Source organism: Coregonus clupeaformis, unplaced genomic scaffold, assembly GCF_020615455.1.
Source record: "Coregonus clupeaformis isolate EN_2021a unplaced genomic scaffold, ASM2061545v1 scaf0071, whole genome shotgun sequence".
Taxonomy (NCBI): domain Eukaryota; kingdom Metazoa; phylum Chordata; class Actinopteri; order Salmoniformes; family Salmonidae; genus Coregonus; species Coregonus clupeaformis.
Window position 1 is genome coordinate 641,486 of NW_025533526.1, and position 6,022 is coordinate 647,507.

Below are 6,022 nucleotides of genomic sequence, written 5' to 3' on the forward strand. Positions count from 1 at the left end.
GGACTTTTCAACTCCTATCCAGGAACGCCCTCAAGATGGTGAGTCGACAGAAATTGGCCAAATCATTGCCCGCCTGTGGATGGCTTCCAGCTTGGCGCAGATCTTTTCAACCATAACCAGCAGGATGCCTTTTCAGCAGCACTTGCTAGGCGCTATACCGCAGATCTTCTGTCCTTTCCTTTGATGCCCAGAGTGGAAAGCAGTCTCCATGTTGATTGGGCAGGGAAGCCATGCCAGCTGACTTCAACTGGGTAAACCCAGACACTCCATCCCTTCCCTCGCATCTCATCTGCCAGGATTTCATACTTTCCCTTCTTGCACTGGTATGCTTCCACGCACCTCTCTGAGGGCACTGTGAGTTCCACAGTCACCAGCTTTTTCTCCTTCTCCGACCATATGATGATATCTGGACAGAGAGTGCTGACAACCATGTCAGGGGGGAAGCTCAGCTGTCTGTCTAGGTCAGCACGCATCTACCACGATCTGGCATCTACCACATTCTGGCTTGTTCCAGGATGCTGTCCTGGGTCTGGCTGCTTCTGCTTCTCGTGGCCTGACTAAGTTGAAGTGGTGGCCTTTGTTGGTGGGAGTCCTCTTTTATCTCTGTTGATTCTCGAGGATCATGGCCAGTTCCCTCAAAACTTGGTCGTGCCTCCATTGAATTTGCCTAGGGAGAGGGCAACGGTGCAGTATGTTAAAATATTCTCCATGGTGCCAGGTTTGTTGCAGAGAGGGAAGTTTGGGTTTTCAGTGAGACCCCACCTGTGTAAGTTAGTAAGGGATGGGAGCACATCATAGATAGATCTTAACAGGAACATGATTCTGGTAGGCTCCATCCTCCACAGCTCACCCCAAGAGAGACTCCTCTCTGTTTCCCACCTTGTCCAGGCTCCCTGTGCTCTCAACCTCACTGCTTTGGCCCTACTCTGTTCCTCCATTTGCCTTACTTCCTGCTGCACCAGGTGCCTCCTTTCAGTGGTGTTGGCTTTGGCCTAGCATGAGGTTTGTGTTGTTTCAAGGCCCTGTCTTTATTGGCAGATGTTCCCCACTTTTCGCCAGCATCATATCACCCTGCATCCCACTGCTGGCTTGCTTCTGAAGCTAAGCAGGGTTGGTGCTGGCCGCTTCCTGGATGGAAGACCAAATTCTAATGGAAGTGGTGTTGGAGGGCCAGTAGGAGGCACTCTTTCCTCTTGTCTAAAATAATATCCCAATGCCCCAGGGCAGTGATTGGGGACATTGCCCTGTGTAGGGTGCCGTCTTTCAGATTGGACGTTAAACGGGTGTCCTGACTCTCTGTGGTCACTAAAGATCCCATGGCACTTATTGTAAGAGAATGGGTGTTAACCCCCGTGTCCTGGCTAAATTCCCAATCTGGCCCTCATACCGTCATGGCCACCTAATCATCCCCAGCTTCCAATTGGCTCATTCATCCCCCCTGTAACTATTCCCCAGGTCATTGCTGTAAATGAGAACGTGTGCTCAGTCAACATACCTAGTAAAATAAGGGTAAAAAAAAAAAAAAGACTACAAAAATGTCACCGTGCTTCAGCCTGGTTGACGGCTTTGGTGGCAGACCACTTTCTTTGTGTCCTGACCTCAATCATGGCACCTTGTATCTTCAGGTCTTTGGAGTCCCTGAGGGTCATCACTAGCCTGGCCTTTGCCACTTTGAATTATTCTACCAGTGATGAGATTGGTAGTTGTAGCTTTTCTATTCTACTGTACAGGCCCACACATGAGAAGCTGGGGGGCACGCCAAGCCATCTGCGTAGGTCTCGGTTCGCAATTCTCTCTAGTGCCTCTGTTGTTGATGGGGTGACCTCGTACAGGGTTAGCGGCCAGGTTATTTCGGGGGAGGACACTGTGCTGGTTCATCCAGGATTATAATTTCCTGGGGAGCCCTGTGTTGTGGATCTTCTTTCAGCTGGCTCTGTAGGCGCTTGATGTTTTGGCTGTCCTTTAGGGTCTCGTCATTTTCCAGGCACTTGACGGGGTTATTGACGATTGATGGAATTTCTTCTTTCTGGATCATCATGGTGAACCTGTCTTTCTGTCACCTTTCCTTATCACCAGGTTTATTAATCAAAATTAAAACATTTCATTTAGTAAAAATGTTGAAGCACTCAGCATAGTTAAACATAATTACTGTCAGTTAAAGTGAATAATTCTTTGCAACACAATACATTCAATAAAGTGTTGAAATTAGATTCATTTTGTTCCTCTGGGTTCCTTTGTTTCTCTGCTACAGAAAGAACAACAGGAAAACCTTCTTTAGCTTTAGACCCATCTTTTTAAGTGTTTCAGCAAAGCCTCTCTCCCTCTACCTCTGGTCACAACTGCACTAAGCCAGAGGGGGAGTCATGTTATCAAAGAACTTACTCAGTGGTAGGCGGCCTCAGGAGGAGTAAACCCCTCGTCTCCTCTCTCTGATAAAAGCAGTTTCTTTTGAAGATGAGGATGTGTACTGGGGCTAGGCTGCTGTTGTGTTGAACTCATACAGAGAGGGGATAGCAATTAGATGAAAAATTAAGCAGGATCAAGCTCCACATTACTGGGGAGTGGTGGTCGTGCACCTTAAAATTAATAATTCTGTGTGTAATAGTTCACATGAACTCATCCAAAGTGGATCAGACATCTCATTAACGGAACCAGCTCAATAAAACATGCATCTGTTCTAATGGATTCTCTCTAAAGATACTCTTGTCTTCTCCACTGTCAGCTGTACGTTGGAGTGGACGGATCTGGGGAGCACTACGCTGAATGTTAAGGGGCCAGTATTGATTGATTGATTTGCTCAACGACAAACTTCTCTCTAACTCAGAAAAACATTAGATATAATTCAACATTGAAGTACTGACCACACCATAAGCTATATTTACATATTATTTGCTACATTGCTTTACACATTGCAGCAGCAGAGAATTAGCCTACAAGGTTGTCGCCTGGAGCAGTGATGAAAACGAATGAAATGTAAATTAGTTCTAAGAAATATTAATTAGTCAAATTAAATAAAAAGGATGTGAAGCACATAAAACAACAAAAATATAGGATATATAGGATATTGATGATATGAATCAACTCATTTGTCTTTTCTATCACATACACTACAGTCATGGTCAAACGTTTTGAGAATGACACAAGTATTGGTCTTCACAAAGTTCACTGCTTCAGTGTTATGAGATATTTTTGTCAGATGTTACTATGGTATACTGAAGTATAATTACCATCATTCCATAAGTGTCAAAGGCTTTTATTGACAATTACATTAAGTTTATGCAAAGATTCAATATTTGCAGTGTTGACCCTTCTTTTTCAAGACCTCTGCAATCCGCCCTGGCATGCTGTCAATTAACTTCTGGGCCACATCCTGACTGATGGCAGCCCATTCTTGCATAATCAATGCTTGGAGTTTGTGGGTTTTTGTTTGTCCACCCGCTTCTTGAGGATCGACCACAAGTTCTCAATGGGATTAAGGTCTGGGGAGTTTCCTGGCCATGGACCCAACATTTCGATTTTTTGTTCCCCGAGCCACTTAGTTATCACTTTTGCCTTATGGCAAGGTGCTCCATCATGCTGGAAAAGGCATTGTTCGTCACCAAACTGTTCTTGGATGGTTGGGAGAAGTTGCTCTTGGAGGATGTGTTGATACCATTGTTTATTCATGGCTGTGTTCTTAGGCAAAATTGTGAGTGAGCCCACTCCCTTGGCTGAGAAGCAACCCCACACATGAATGGTCTCAGGATGCTTTACTGTTGGCATGACACAGGACTGATGGTAGTGCTCATCTTGTCTTCTCCGGACAAGGTGTTTTCCGGATGCCCCAAACAATCGGAAAGGGGATTCATCAGAGAAAATGACTTTACCCCAGTCCTCAGCAGTCCAATCCCTGTACCTTTTGCAGAATATCAGTCTGTCCCTGATGTTTTTCCCGGAGAGAAGTGGCTTCTTTGCTGCCCTTCTTGACACCAGGCCATCCTCCAAAAGCCTTTGCCTCACTGTGCATGCAGATGCACTCGCACCTGCCTGCTGCCATTCCTGAGCAAGCTCTGCACTGGTGGTGCCCCGAACCCGCAGCTGAATCAACTTTAGGAGACGGTCCTGGCGCTTGCTGGACTTTCTTGGGCGCCCTGACGCCTTCTTCACAACAATTGAACCTCTCTCCTTGAAGTTCTTGATGATCCAATAAATGGTTGATTTAGGTGCAATCTTACTAGCAGCAATATCCTTGCCTGTGAAGCCCTTTTTGTGCAAAGCAATGACGACGGCACGTGTTTCCTTGCAGGTAACCATGGTTAACAGAGGAAGAACAATGATTTCAAGCACCACCCTCCTTTTAAAGCTTCCAGTCTGTTATTCTAACTCAATCAGCATGACAGAGTGATCTCCAGCCTTGTCCTCGTCAACACTCTCACCTGTGTTAACGAGAGAATCACTGACATGATGTCAGCTGGTCCTTTTGTGGCAGGGCTGAAATGCAGTGGAAATGTTTTTGGGGGGATTAAGTTAATTTTCATGGCAAAGAGGGACTTTGCAATTAATTGCAATTTATCTGATCACTCTTCATGACATTCTGGAGTATATGCAAATTGCCATCAACAAAACTGAGGCAGCAGACTTTGTGAAAATTAGTATTTGTGTCATTCTCAAAACTTTTGACCACGACTGTACAGTGAATGGAGGCTTGTAATGCCCAAGCCAGATCAAGCTATGCAGCAGGTCTTGGAGATGGTGACAGTGAGTAATGTTAGTGGTGGTGGCAGACAGACGACAGATAGTGAGTGCCACTCCAGTCTCAAGCACCACTCTCAGTGTGTCAGGTACTAGTACTCTCCTCACCTCCTACACAACTCCCCTCAGCTTTCACAGTCAATCATAGAGCTGCTGCTGCTAGACGGGATAGGGGCTTTCTCGCCTGTCTGGAACAACATGCTATTTGCACTACATGTGTCATATCAGTCAAATCAAATTAACTGAAAAGCATCTGTAATGCCATGATAACAGATTTAGATATCAATGTGACCTCACCTCTACATTATTTCCCTTGAAAGTACCCTCACACTGCGAAGCCAGTAATTGTACATTTACATTTACGTTATTTAGCAGACGCTCTTATCCAGAGCGACTTACAAATTGGTGCATTCACCTTATAGCCAGTAGTACAACCACTTAACAATGTGTTTTTTGTTGTTGTTTTTTTTAGGTGGGGAGGGGGGTGGGTTGGGGTAAGGGGGGGGTAGAAGGATTACTTTATCCTATCCCAGGTATTCCTTAAAGAGGTGGGGTTTCAAATGTCTCCGGAAGGTGGTGAGTGACTCCGCTGTCCTGGCGTCGTGAGGGAGCTTGTTCCACCATTGGGGTGCCAGAGCAGCGAACAGTTTTGACTGGGCTGAGCGGGAACTATGCTTCCGCAGAGGAAGGGGAGCCAGCAGGCCAGAGGTGGATGAACGCAATGCCCTCGTTTGGGTGTAGGGACTGATCAGAGCCTGAAGGTACGGAGGTGCCGTTCCCCTCACAGCTCCATAGGCAAGCACCATGGTCTTGTAACAGATGCGAGCTTCAACTGGAAGCCAGTAATGATGCTAACTAGTCAGTCCACTTATATTCCGACTCGTTTATCTAAAGAGAATTCCTAATGCGAAAGCTTTACACTCCCATTGTCAGACTCGCGCTCTCCACCCCCTCCTGTAGATACCATAAAGCTCATTGAGAATCAAAGCCACACACAGTGGTTTTTCATCTATGGTGACCTTTGATTTTCATCTGCCAAGACATGCAATTTCATCGTATTGCCTAGTGGGTGGGGAACCTATTCCTATAGGGAAGGGCTGGCCACCAACATGATGAGATTTACTAAGATAACTCTGTGTGTGTGTGTAGAGGGTCCGGAGGGCAGATGGGGGGACAGAGACAGACAGAGACACAGTGAGTGAATGAGAGAGACCGCAGGGTGTATCTTTCCTTGGATAATTAAAGCTTTGCATATGTGTCTTTCAGTGTAAGTCTTTAAAATCCTCTACTT